Source organism: Hyaena hyaena, unplaced genomic scaffold (assembly GCF_003009895.1).
Source record: "Hyaena hyaena isolate Hyena2069 unplaced genomic scaffold, ASM300989v1 scaffold_269, whole genome shotgun sequence".
NCBI lineage: Eukaryota > Metazoa > Chordata > Mammalia > Carnivora > Hyaenidae > Hyaena > Hyaena hyaena.
The window spans coordinates 1357105-1371698 of NW_024080896.1; the positions used below are offsets into that span (position 1 = coordinate 1357105).

Here is a 14594-nt window from a genome sequence, read left to right on the forward strand (position 1 = left end):
CCCTCCAAGGAACCCTGGCTGCCCAACTATGGGAAGTGAGCCAGCAGCTGGCCTGCAATGGACATCTCCTTCAGGGCTGGCCTCAGCTTCAAGAAAGCCAGCCTTGTGGGCCTTTCCTGCCCAGTGAGGACCCATCTGGTGGCCAGGGCTTGCTCCAGAGCTCCTCAACAGTTGCCAAGCCTTTGTCAGGCCTGCATCTCACTGTGACTTCTGCCCAATCTGGCTTCTTCCTCTGTCCCTTGGCAGGTATTGATCCCTATAAGTATCTGGCATCCCAAACTCTGTTTCAGCTTCTGCTTCTGGAGAACTCAGTTTATAACAGGAAGACACTAGGTTCTCTATAGGTCAGTGGTGTCCAGTTACGAAAGGTTTGCCAACACCAAAATGTTGAATCATAATTTTACTGCCCCAAAGACTTTTATACCCTTGTGCAAGACCCCATGGAGAGACTCATAATGAGTGAGAGCCCAGACCTTTCTCCAGTCAGGTGAATTGGTAGTTGAGGAAGGTGAAAGGCCTACTCCATTGCAGCCATTTTTCAGCCAATGTGGAATTTGATTCCTTTAAAACCAGCTCAGCCCACGTGCACCCTGGGAAGCCTTTGGATTTGCAATTCGAAACTCCTTCCTATACACATTGTTTGCCCTAATAATCACACACTATATTTTAATTGATCTATGTGAATACCTTTCTTCTCCATCTCATCGAGAGCTTAATGGAAAGAACTGTGCTTCATTTATTCATTCATTCATTCTCTCAGTCAATCAGTTACTCAGTCAGTCACTGAGTAACTTTTTTTTTTTCAACAGACATGTCCTGAGTACTCACTATGCACTGAAGGTCATAGGTGAGTGACACCTGACATCTACCTGATATAGATGACTATGCTCCCAAGAAGCTCACAGTTTTGTAATAGCAGGAGGGAAATGTAAGGAGAGTAGAAAGAAGCCAATGACTCAGAGGCAGTGAGAACCAAGACATACCTAGACTCAGTCACATTGGAAAAGGAAAATGATGATTTTTATTACTTAACTCTCAAAATCTCAGTGTCTCCTTAGATAAAGTAACCACTGTGAGATGTTTATCAAATAGAATTTTATTTAGCTGGAGTAAATACTGGAAAAATATTGGAGCACCCAGAATTTCCCCCTTTAGTTTACACAGATTTTATTTTATTTTATTTTATTTTGTCTTATTTTATTTTATTTTTTGAGAGAGAGAGAGAGATAGAGCATGCACGCCCACGAGAGGGGGTGCGGGGGGGGGGAGAGAGAAAGAGAGAGAGAGAATATTAAGCAGGCTCCACACTCAAGAGCTTTAGTCTTTAAGAGTTAGTAAAATATGGTCCAATTTAAATTTAAATTTATGTCGAACTCCTGAGAGTCAATGGTACTTTTTTCTTTGCCAATTTTCACTTCAAATCTCAAAGTACTCTTAAAAAAAGGTACTACTACATAAAAACAATAATCGCTAATGCTTATTGAAGCTTACCATGTTCAGACATTCAGCTAAGTGCTTTTAACCATCATCATTATTTATTCCTTGAAATAATCCTATGACTCACATACCATTATTGTCTCTATGTTACAGATGAGGAACTCCGGCTTGGAGAGTTCAAGGTGCTGCTGGAGGGTGCTCTGCCAGCAGGTTAAGGGGAGCAGAGGGTCAACCCCCCACCTGGCTGCATGCCTTATCTGCCCCTCCCTGAGATGCTCTGCACAGGTCTCAGGTGCTCAGAGTCCTTCTCTGGCTCTTCAAAGCACCAGATCCATGCTGCCACAACAGAATGAAAAGGCACAGGCCCGTGTCACCTGCAAAGTCCCAGGCTAAAAAGGAACCTCATCTACAGGCAGGTGATTGGAAGTAAAGTCAGTAGCCACTTCAGCTGTAGCTCTCTCTCCACAAACTCATTTCCAAAATAGAAAATGTTCGCCAAGGTCCCCCTCTTCTCTGTGACTTCTCAGTGCTGATGGTGCACAGCTCTTCTCTTGATGACATCCATATGCTGCAGGCTGGCCCTCGTGCATCTCCAGCTTGAGCCTTGCCCCTAATCTCCAGTCGTGTGCATCCACTGGCCCCTTTCAACATTCCTACTTGGGTGTTTAAATGGTTTCTCACACTTAACACGTCCAAAAGGGGACGTGTCCCAAAAATACCCTGTCCCTCCACAGGCTTAGTTCATGGCAACTTCATCTTTCTATTCTCTGGAGAGATTTTAGGTTCTTCTTGACTTCTGCTTTCCCTCACACCCTACACAAAACCCATCAAGTCTATCAGAACCCAGTCACTGTGATCTCTCCTTTGATTAGTGCCGTGGCTCCCAGACTGTCTCCCTGTTTCTGTCCTTGCCTCTCCTGTGTCTTTTCTCAATACCAACCAGTGATTATAGAGCATAGGACTCCACTGGTCAAACCCATAACAGCTTCCCATTCCACTGAGAGGAAAAACCAGACTCCTCTCAGATGGCCCCTGTGCCCTGAACAATGGGCATCACTGCCCCACTCTGCCTCCACAGCCTCCCCCCACAGTCCCAGCAATGTGACGTCCCCCTGCCTGGAATGTTCTATCCCAGGTACCTGCCCAGTTCGTCCCTCACCGTCTTCACATCTTTACCACATGGCACCCCTTTGGCAGTACCTCTCTGGCCACACTGCTCTGAAATGCAACTTCTGCTCTGCCTGTCCCTCCTCCCTCTTCCCTGTTCTTATTCTTCTTCATAGCACCTACCACCATGTGACACTCCACACTTTTACTTAAAAATCAGGGCACCTGGGTGGCTCAGTCAGTTAAGCAGTTAAGCATCTGACTTCGGCTCAGGTTATGATCTCAGGTCATGGGTTCACGAGTTGGATCCCTGCCTCAGACTTCCTGCTGTCAACACAGAGCCCACTTCGGATCCTTTGTCCCCCTCTCTTTCTGCCCCTCCCCTGCTCACTTTCTCTCAAAAATAGATTAAAAATATTTTTTAATCCTGTATACTTTTCCATTCAGACAGAGAGTTCTTGTCTGCCTTGGGCTCTACTCCTTCCAGACCCCAAGATATCAGGGCTGAGTAAGGAGTCATGTGGCAGGAGAGCTGAGAAAGACTGCCTGACGTCAGTGAGAGTTATAGGTTTGGAGTTTGTTCCCTTAAAGCCAGCACACCTTAAGCCAAAGCTCTGTGTTTGTTGAGCTTACCCTTCCCTGAGAGATGGATAAGTCAGTTCGATGCCTTAAGGACGGGCCACTGGAATCACAACTGCTATCCAGATGCCACCTTTCAAGTAACCAATTCCCCAGCAAAGCTGTTTCATGAGCTCATAAGCTATAAAGGAGGTGAGAACAGGATTCTGTCAAGGGGTAGGCAGACCCTTGGCTGGAGACCCAAACTCTCTGCACCTTGGTCTTCCCATCTATGGGAGAATGCCTGCTTTGTCCACCCTGGGAGGTATCATGGAATCAAATGCAATGAGGTCTAGGAAAGGATCTGAACTGTTCTCCCCGCTGTTGAAACAGTGATAAGTTCACTTTGCTCTCTGTGCCTGCAAGGTGTGCTTTCTCGACTTTGAATCCAGAGTACAGTTTACCCCAGAAGCTCACCAAAGACTTTAGTAAGCTGCCTGACACTTCGTGATCTTAGTGTGTGTCCCCATGAGCAAGGCAGGGAAAAGCCATCACAGTTGTTCACTAGCTGAAGAGGAATCTATGCATCTCTTTTCCTCTCTTGCTCTCTCTCTCTCTCACACACACACACACACACACACAGAAAGCCAAAAGAAAACCTGGCATCCTGTATTCTTGATTTCCTTCTTGATAATCTTTCCTTATAACAACTCTTGCAGAAATTTCCTAGTGGATCAAAGGGAACCTCTCCCAGGGAAGACCCTCCACTCACAGGTGGCCACTGACAAAGCAGCCAAGAGTGATCTGTGGTGATTTCCCTTCCTCACACAGCCAAGCTCACTCACCCCACTCCCAAACTCTGCCAACAGGAGATATAAAGAACCGCCAAGCAAAGCTATTTATTTCAGACTCCCCACTTGGCTAAGACTCCTCCAATCACAGACTTCCTCTTTGCCTTCGACAGTTTTCCCGTCCAAGCTGCAGGTACAGATGTTTTCCTCTTCCTGGTGTAATCCTGTCACCCTGGCACCTTATTGTAGCTACAGCTTTCGGGGGCCAACACCCATTGAGCACATTGCTTTCACTTCTCTTTTTAAACATCTCCAAATATCAGGAGGTCTCTAATCCTTATTTAGATTGGTGGCTTTCACGGGTAGAATGTTTTGGGTTTCTATATGAAAAGTGTTTAGGTTGGCATAGTCACAAATGGCATGCCAACAATGTCGATTCTAAAACCAGTTCTTCCCTTTTTGGGTGGCAACAGGGTCCATGAATTCAGGCACTATATGAGATGCCAGACAGCTTCCACTGCTCCCTTCTGGATAGTGAGCAAGAAACACTTCCCCTGCCCCATGAGTATCTCTCCCTCACGTAAACACTATCAGGGGAAGCACCTCCCAGAGCCAAAGCCTGGCCAGTGAAGGAGGAAAGAGAAGATACTTGCCAACAGCCAATGTCAGGACATGATTCCTGGGGAAGACTCTGATGGGCCCTGAATCACCCACTGACCTGGCGGGGATTTTTTTTTTTTCTCTCCTGGAACTCATCTTTGTAGCATCCAAGAGATGTGAACCAAACTCAGTGCCTTTGAAAGAGGCATCCAAGAGCAAGAAAGTGTCCCTGTTCTGTGAGTTTGTTTCCAGAATAAGGGCTCTTTTCAGGAATGGAGAGGTGACCATTAAAAAAGCAAAAGTAAGCTGAGCAAAGACAGAAATGGGCAGACATGCTGCGGTGTAAATTAAAATCCACCAGCTCAGAACCCCGGTTCCAATCTTAGACCTCCAAAACAGCCTGCTCTCTGGCCTGCCTTTCAACTAAATTATAAGGCAGAACAGGAGCCAAGTAAAATTCAAAAGAAAAAAAAAGTGTTTTAATCTTTAAAAGGCTTTCCAGAGCATAAATTAACAGGCCATGATAAAAATATGGGGTGAAGGAAGCAATTAAGTGGCTGTTGAAAATTCCTGTCTGTATGATTCTGAGAGAGTCATCTCTCAGGTTGAGCCTTGCTGGACACTGGGTTCCCATCCACTTGGAGGAGAGAGTCTAGTCTTTTCTGCCTTTACTAATGAATTCTAATCCATTTATATATAATGTTGATGTGCTAGCAGTGCTGAGGCTCTGAAACTTGCTGAGGCTCTGAAACCTGTAGCAGTGAGATCTGACTCCCAGATCAAGCTGCAAAGCCTATACATAGAGCTCAAGGAAAGATTGGAGAGCAGGAAGGCCAGTTCTAGGGGCAGAGAAATGTATTCATTACAATGCAGGTCACACCTCTGAACCACAACCCCAGCAGTCAGAGAGAATATGTCTACTGGTTGGAAGACTTTGCTCTCAGATCCATAGAAAATGCTTGTGAGGGCATTTTGTGAGCTCAACAGCAGCACTCTTTGAAATCCAGTTGTTCTTATTTTGGGCTGTGTTGAAGAAATCCTCTGGAGGTTTGAACCCTTGGAGTGTAAGGAGCTGACATTAAGCTTTGATTGCGAAGGTACCCATTTCAAAGACAACATCTCAAATAAATGTATTTCCAGCTGTGTGACACAGCTACTATCGAAACAAGCAGATAAAGAGCCAGACCCCCCCATACCTGTGAGGTTCCCTTTTTAGAAAGCCCTGAATGACCTAATAGGAGACCACTTGAGTGACCCCACTCCTCCCTTCCCCATGCCTTAATTCCACTCTTGTGTTTTAAGTTCATCAATGAATCTGCAAAATCCTAGGTGCCAAACCCTCAGTCCCAATAATGACAGGTCTGCTTGCTCTCTCTCTCCCTCCCCCACTCCAACCCACACCTCACTGTCCCACGGGCATGCTATGTACCCTCCAGCACTCCCAGGCATTTCTAGTTGATAGCATCACTATTTATAGGCAGAAACCAATAAGAAACAACCCTTCATGACATCTGGCCAGGTTCCTTATGCCAAGAAGAGCTTCCACCAACATGACCACACCCTTCAAAGTCCATCTCAATTTGTTATCCTTCATGAAGTGGTTTTAGGCTTCCAAAGCATTTATCTTTTTCTGAATCCCCCATAGCCTTTTATATATTTTCAGTAGCATTCACATTCTGTCTTGCATCAGTCATTTGTGCACTTATTGTGACTTTGGGTAAGTGTTTGTGTCTCTATGTCATTGAGGTATGCTATTCAATCACTGTGGAAGTGGAGCAAATCAAACCCAGTGTTCTATGATGGCAAGAGAACCTTCAAGCATGTTAAGAACTTCCATTTTCAAAGGTGCTCAATTAAGACAGAAGGAATGGGCGTATGTCCCAGGGAAATATTCCTAAAACAGATTGGGGGTCTGGGGTATCTAAGTTCCCTCCACATTGATGGTAAGAGCTGAAAAACATTTTCTAGAAGTCCATTCCAATTGATTTTTAAACTCCAGCATGCGGGTACCTGACTGGCTTAGTTGGTAGCCCATACAACACTTGACCTTGGGGTCACGAGTTTAAGTCCCACATTGGGCATAGAGCTTACTTAAAAACAAAACAAAGCAAAATAAAACTCCAGCATGGTCATTTGCATGGGAATTTAGGGTGCTGGACACTTTCAAATTACAATCTTAAATATCCGTTAAGATGTACTTGTTAATTTGTTCACTCATTTGCATTTCTGAAAACTAGAGAATCAGAAGACTTACAAACAGCAATTAATGGCAACCCTCTGTGGAACATTAATCTTCCAAGGCTGTCAATAACGTAATTAGAGAATCCATTGAAATCATGCCCTTGTAATAGGAGCCTTTTGTTTGTGCCTGCCCAATACCTATTATCCCTTCTTCTGATAATGGCACCCAACCCAGTTTTCCTTAGGATTATCCCCCCAACCAGAACCCTCCTTCTGGTCCATGTGAGTTTACCAGTCCCTGGATGCAAGGTCAGACCCACGACCACAGCATGACAAACACATTCAAATCTTCTGGACACAATAATTGGCATAGGGGTAGGAAGATGATATACTTAAATCATTCACATTAGAATAATATGAGAATATGCTAAGCAATTGAAAAACGCTCTTTTCTCCCAAGGTTACTCAACTGTTAGAATATAAATCTGTATCTACTGATGTCCATCTTTGCTGTCACTTGAATGAAGCCAGCTCAAAGGGAAGCAGCCTAAGAGATGGAGACAAAGAAAGACTGATTCCTCATGAAAATCAGTTTGAGCACCCAGATTAAGTTATGCCTGAAATTCTAGACTTTACAGTTAGATAAACCAATAAAGTCCCTTTTGCTTATGTCTTATTGTGATTAGGTTGATGTCACTGTAACTATGTTTCCTGACTAATGCAGCACAAATATGATAATAGTAGCTACCATTTATTGAGCACCTAGTATGTGCCAGGAAGATTAAACATATAGTCTCTCTAAGATTTACAGCCATGTAAGATGGCCATTATAAGACTGATTTTCCTGGTGAGGAAACTGAGGCTCAGAGAGATGAATGTTTTGTCCAAGATCACACCATTAATAAGCAGCAGAAGTGGGATTCAAACTCAGGTTTTCCTACCCCCAGAATCCATATTTTTTTCCCTATACCAGACTGTCTCATCAAGGAAAACAATTTCTGTATGTTGGCAACAAGAAATAAAGATTGTTCTCAGGCATGACTGGCTTGTCATTGATTATGTCAAAATAAAGTGTAGTTTATTTTCAGTTGAACCATCTCTTTGGTCTTCCAAATCCTCCTCAAGCTCACCAGTCATGTCCATTTTTCACCAAATCTTTTGCTGCATTATGTGGCTTCAATGCCCAACAAGAAAGTCTGGCTGGTCTTGCCATTCCAGTAGGAAGGAAAGATGGAAGGAAGGAAGGAAGGAAGGAAGGAAGGAAGGAAGGAAGGAAGGAAGGAAGGAAGGAAGGAAGGAAGGAAGGAAAGAAGGAAAGTTACATGAGATCCAGGCTCCAGCACCATCTGTTAGGTTGTGTGGTTTGGACTCTTGCATTATGAAGACTGGAGCTCTATTACAAGGTCAAGGGAGAGGTGAAAATTGTACTCTAACACCAGGTCAACTTGCCAACTCCAGAGTCTCACCCAGACACTGGAGTTAGCCCCAGAGTGAGACAGCTTGTACTTCAGGCATCTGGCTGCCCAAACCTTCGTGATGTATGAGTCAACCCCATTGAGGACTGTCATCTTCAGTAGGGAGATTATCTGGGATTATCAGAGATTAAGGGGAAGGGAAAAGAGAGTACCTGTTTAATTCCATGGCTAATGAGTTAAGAAAGAATTCTCTGTTAAAATGAATCTGACTGGTTTACAGACCACAAGTCTCCTTTCTCCCTGTGGCCTGAGGAAAAGCCAGACTTGCATGCCAGCTAGGGGAACACTTGCATACAACCTGATTGCCAGTGTCCCAGACTGTGCTCATCCTTTCCCCCAGAATGCCCTCTTTACTCCCTAGTGAAACAGATGTGTATGGAAAGGAAGACCATTTAAGCCTTCACCATTTGTTCTTCCTGTAGCAAAACTGATCAAAGACACTTAAAAAGGAGGGAATGGAAGGATTAAAAAGCCTGTGAGAAATCAAGGGGCCACCAACCCTGGGGAAGGACTTCCCTCCTTTACTAAGGCAGCTGCTGGTGCAAACCCTAAGAGCAATGGGACCATGGCAGAGTTTCTACCTGTTTTGCTTCAAAGTCAAAAACTGAAGTTACAGAACTGCAGCAAGAATCCTCTGTGCCTCAGTTGTTCAGAGGGTGGTCAATGTGGCATTGTCAAAATTGCACCCCTTAAGCAGTGGTCATAACAATGGGCTGCTTTCTTTTAACCATCATTTTAAATTTGTGTTTAATTGCAAAAATAACACACAAATCCACTTACTTTTAAAAAGTATTTGGATAATTCTCCCATCCCCTACTCCAATCCCACCCCCTGAGATAGCCAGAGTTAAGAGTAACTCCTTCTAGATACCTGTGTACATACATGTATATATGCATGTGTGTGCACATATATGCTTTCAGAAACTTTATAGTATTTTTATGTGAATTATATGTCTTTACATAAATGGTATGTTACCCTTCTATGATTTGTCTTTTTCACTCAGAAAAGCAACCTGGAGATCCATCCATGTCAACATGGATGCCACCTGGACTTCCTGAAGCAGAGCCAAGTACAGTGAGATTGCGCAGCATTAGCTCATCCACTCACTGTGTTCCTGCTCTTTCTTTCTCACTCAGGCCACATCAACACTGCTTCATCAGCATTACTTAATCCACATTGGGTCCCAGTTAAATCCCAATGAAAGGACATACACACTGTGGCTCAAGAGTGTCCCCTAGCACTTCCACACCTGTGAAAACCCAGACAGCCTCTCTGCCAAGTGGACTGAGGAGGTGGGCTTGGGGACATCACAGCCACTCCACACGAGTCCTCTCTCACTGGCCCATTCCTACTATAGAAGATTCCCAGGGGCTGGGCCTTCCATGAAAGGCAGCGCAGAACAGCCAAAAGGACATGTATTTTAGAATTGGCAGATTTAGGTGTGGATGTTTTCACCCAGCCCATTTACTTACTGGCTGTGTGTTCTTGGGCACCTTATTGAACTTCCTGAAGCCCCAGTTTCCATGTCTGGAAAATGCAGTTAATTCTAGTTACCTTACAGGGTGCCCCCTTACACCAGCAGCGGAGAAGAGTAAATGACTCTGTTGATGACATCATGAGCTGATGCATCTGCAGGGGGTCTCAAGTTATCCAGTTTAAGAGTCAACCCAGGAACTTTCCAGACCTCGACAGAGAGAACTTTGCAGGCAGAGTTACAGGTGCTTCAAGGTCGCAGCAGGCCTGAGAATTCACCTACTAAGCACCAGGACCCTCAATGAACCCCAACCTACCACCAGGGAAGCCTGGTGAAGTACCCACCACCCACAAACTAGCCACACTATGGTGACGTATGGCCTTGGGTATCATAGGTTTGGATCCCTTCCCTGAAGCATCAGTGGCTCAGGCTCTCTGCCTTTAGCCTCTCTCTGCCTCAAATGTCCCCTTGCTCCTCACTCATATATTGGGCTTTAGAGGCATACTTACTGTCAGTGACAACCAAGTAGATTATTAACACACTTCACAAAGATGCAGAGGAGTCTTTAGGTTAAAGTGGACACAGGGTGAGGATGTGCCTGTGACCTGGGCGGCTGGCATCACTCACCATGAGGACCTTGAGAGAACAATGGTAGGGAGAAATTAGTGGTGGGAGACAGCAGCAGGGGAAACATGAGTCAGTGAGGGAGCTATTGACTTGAGGGGTGATCTCCCTTGCTGAGACAGCTGTGACTGGTCCTCCAGCAGATTACATGTGGCTGAGTGTCATTGCAAGAATCATTCAAGGTACTATATGTAAAGCACGTGGCAGGTGTTTAGTTAGCTCCTGTTACCTTCACTGTGATTTCCACAACAGCCTCCACGATCCAGCACAGGCTGTGTCCATGCACATCTGTATGAGTCAACTTCTCCCCTTCGTGTGTACCTGTGTTGAGAAAGAGGTCAGGCAAGGGCATTTGCATGTTTTAAAACAGGCGCTTTGATCATTCATAGAAACGCCTATCATCAATAGGAACCTCAGAGGGAAATTGGGGTCCTGTTTTGTGCCCTCCAGGCCTCTGCTAAGAGTGACCCCATCATCAAAGGGATCGTGGTAAACCAACTGCAAACCCAACGAAACTGGTTTCTATGAGGAGAAGTGATTCAGAGTGTATAGCAGCTCATTAAAAAAAAAAAAAAGCATTTGCTAATGAGTGTAGAAAATGCCAGTAAATGAGAAGGACCCCCTTCATTATGATGGTCCCAGAGTTGCTTAAACCTAATTTTGCAACAGCAAGGACAGAATAAAAGCACCGAGAGCCGGTTGTCCTCAGCTCAGAGACAGGATAATCTTGGAGAAACATTTTACGGTGTATCGCTTGAAGAAAAGTGCATTAGTCTTTCCTGAAAAAACATTTGGTTGACCTTGAAAATAAAAGCATTCATGAGAAGTATGAGCAGAAGTTTTCATTCTTCCTTAAGCCCTCGCTTCAGAGGGACAAAAAATTCCACCCTCCATTGCAACGCCACAATGCCAAGTTGCCAAGCAACTGATCTTTTATGGTGGATCGCCACGGAGACCGATGTAAACAAAATCATAAATCCCATTACCCTGCTAAATACTGGATCTGGGTTAGAAAAGGAGCAAAAAAAAAAGCTGCTTTTCAGGTTAAAAGAGATCATATGAAATGGTGAGTGGCGAGATTTTAGTCAGAGTAAATTGTCATGGGTGAGACTGTAATTAATGTAGCTCTTTTTTTTTCTTTCAATGGACAACAGCCCTTGATTCTCTTGTATCAAAGAAAGCAGTCATAGTTGGAAGAGTCATTTCCACCTGAAAAATTAACTCCACCACCCCCGAGGCCCAGGCCCAGCCACAGAAGAACCGGTCCATTGTGGCTCTTCCCAGATGGCCTCCAAGTGGATCTTCTCCAATACCCACTCAGATCGGCGGTCAGCCATGACACAGCTCCTTGAAGAAGGCCCTAGAAACTACACTGTGTACTTTGTATCTTTTCAGACAAAGGGAGAGACAAATGGCATTTATGGCGTGTGACTCTATGGCAGACACTGTGGCAATGACCGGTTTGTGGGATTTCATTCATTCTTACAACCCTCCTGAGAGGTAGATAGTGCTATTCCTACTGAATCTACAGGAAGCCAGAGGCCCAGAGGGTGAGGACATTTTATCCAAGGTCACGCAGTTAATGATCAGAAGAACAGAAATTCCAACTCTCAGGTTGAATTAAAGATTCCATGAGGTCCCCACCAGATTGGACCTCCATGTGTAGAATTTTTTGCTTCAAACTGGGCAACAAATCCTACATTGGGAATACTAATCCCTGCGAAATCCACAGCTCATGTCACGGTTCCCATTAGAATGACATGGGGCTCTTCAGGGGTGTGCTGGTTAATGTCTAACAACAGACTCCCTGGAGACACAGAGTGAGCTCCGGTCACCTTGGTGTCAATATTTCTACCACAGTCCATTTCAACAAAAGATACACACACCATGGGCTCTCCTGAGCTGTACAAGCCTACTCTGACACACACCAGCTCTCTTAAAAAATATTAGTACCCTGGGCCAATCCCAGACCAGTCAAACCAAAATCCCTGGGGATGAGGCCAGAATCTTGGTATTTTAAAAAATGTTTATTTATATATTTTTGAGGGGGGTGGGGAGACAGAGAACCCAAGGCAGGCTCTATACTGTCAGCGCCAAGCCTCATGTGGGGCTCGAACTCACAAATGGTGAGATCATGACCTGAGCCAAAGTCAGAGGCTTAACTGACTGAGCCATCCAGATGCCCTAAAATATCTTTGTATTTTTAACAAGTAAGGCCGGTGGTTCAGAAACACTAGATTAGAAACTTCATATTCAGGGGCCTGCCAGCCTTTTCAGCTTTGTTCTCTTAAGAAGGTACTAGGCTCCTGAAATAATCATAGTCCATGTATCACCTAATAGCAAGCCCAGAGTTCAGCAGCCCCAACATTGCCATTCTGTCCATATGATTTAGCACAGGGCCATATGACTTTGCTCTAAGTCTAGGGCCCCAGCAATCTCCGCACTGGACCATGAGTCCAAATGGCCACAGGATCCCATCAAGCCAGGGAAACAAACCAAACCAGGCCAGTGTAGATGTAGAAACCTGGAACACACAAGCCCCATCTGAAGGGGGCGGCAGCCACTCAGGGCAGCTCACTGACATGAGGAGGAAATGCTGGCCAGCATCGTCAGCTACATCTCCCAACTTTTCCAGACAAGACACAAATGTGGACTTTTATGTGAACTCTTCTGGTTTTGGCAACTAATTCATGTTAAAAAAATTACAGGCCAAGCAAAATCATCCCATGGGCCAAGTCCAATCCAAGGTCCTTTTCTACAACCTCTGCATCTGGATCCTTAGGCTGAGCTTCCTGCCCCTTTGGCCTCTAAGAGAGGAGGGTTCCTCTTCTGTGTTCTGAGCAATGACAACACAGGCCTTCGAGACAGCACGGATCCTCACATGCCTCTCTCACTCCTGTCCCTCAGGGTTCTCACTCATCCGAAGATCTCACCCAGAGTAGCAGTGAGCAAGAGGAGAAAGCATGCTTTGCTGTCCTGAAACAGACCTCAAGAGAAGGATTCCAGTGCTAGTGTTTTACTTGGGAGGTAATTCCAAGAGATGCTGGTAGGAAAGTGGGGAATCAGTAGGGGAGGCAGTAAAAGGTTTGTCTAAGCCAGCTACTCCAGAAGGCAATCCTTGGGGGACCCCTGGGGGCAGTGTAGGGCACCTTCTGAGTTATCCCAAGCAAGAGGCCAGAAGCTAGGGCATTTATCCAATGCCTTGTCTGACTTCTGGGACATCAACTTCATAGCACTTCTGGTTGGCCCTGAGCATCTCCCATGACTAGAAAAAGCTTTCATAGGTGCCTACTGTGTGCAGCCTTGGTGCATGGAGATGGATGTCAAGGGGAAGTGGGTGGGGCATGGACAGCATCTACTCTAAAAGGAAACCAAAACATTAATGCCAAAATCAGAAAGCTGGGTGAGGAGCTCACTATGGGGTACAGAGAATAAGAAAGTGACCTTGACATCAAGTCTTAACTTACAAGATGGAGAACGAGGAGCTCAAGCATGATAGAAGAGGTAAGATCAGCAGGGTCAGGGTCAAGACCTGCTAGAGCCTCCCCAATCTGACAGGTTGTGGGGTGCAGCCTCTGTTTCCTGGCCCTGCCCTTCCTTAGCCTCTTGGGTGGGCTTCCAAGTGAGGCCAGGACGCAGCACTTCAGAGAGGAATCCTAAAAACAAGAAGGCCCCCGGAAAGTTGTCAAGCAGCCAAATTAACCCTTGGGGCCTCTCTCTCTGCTTTCTTTCCTCCCTTTGGACATTCCAGCCCATGCCTGCAGAATACTCCAGCTGGGCCAAAACCAAGATGGCCAGAGACAACCACAAATTGTGGAGGGAGCAGCAGTTACCCTTAAGAGGACATAAGTACCTGTGTTGGTGTGGGTCTGAGAAGCAGATGCCGAGACAGGATGAAACATGCAAGGATTTTGTTAGGAAATGCCCAGAGAAAAAATTGAGCTGGAGGCGTCTGGGAGAGCCAGCAGAGGCAAGATGGTCGAGTTAGGGAGAAGGAGAGAGGGAAGGAGAGCTGGATGGGAGCATTCCCAGAGAGACTGGGCAAGGCCCTAGGGGCGTCTTCAAGCCAGTCAGTTATCAGGCTCTCTCCAGACAGGCCTGCCCTGCAGAGTCCTGGAAGCCGCCTCAGCCTCAGCACAACCACCATGATGGATTTCGGAGCCCAGCAGAGGAGGGTGGCCTTTGGCCATTTAGCTCCCTGCTTTCCACTGTGCACACAGAATGCTCAGGAATACTGAGAAGGGTATTGGATTCCCCCAGTTCAAATTGATGAGGACCCAAGTAACTTTCATGCAGAGTTAAAGGAAAGAGGAAAGGATAATTCAGTATATAAAAAGGAACAATGAT

General features: G+C 45.5%; 2 long non-coding RNA genes across 2 annotated transcripts; one reads left to right on the forward strand and one right to left on the reverse strand.

Annotated features, from left to right (window-relative positions):
• Positions 1-7144: 7144 nt before the first annotated feature.
• LOC120240825 lies at positions 7145-11104 on the reverse strand. Its single transcript, XR_005530730.1, has 3 exons — positions 10937-11104; positions 10477-10568; positions 7145-7221 (listed from the first exon to the last, which is right to left on the reverse strand). It is a non-coding gene; the product is annotated as an uncharacterized LOC120240825 (long non-coding RNA).
• A 120-nt stretch (positions 11105-11224) lies between these two features.
• LOC120240820 lies at positions 11225-11704 on the forward strand. The gene is made up of 2 exons (XR_005530729.1): positions 11225-11313; positions 11402-11704. It is a non-coding gene; the product is annotated as an uncharacterized LOC120240820 (long non-coding RNA).
• Positions 11705-14594: the final 2890 nt, after the last annotated feature.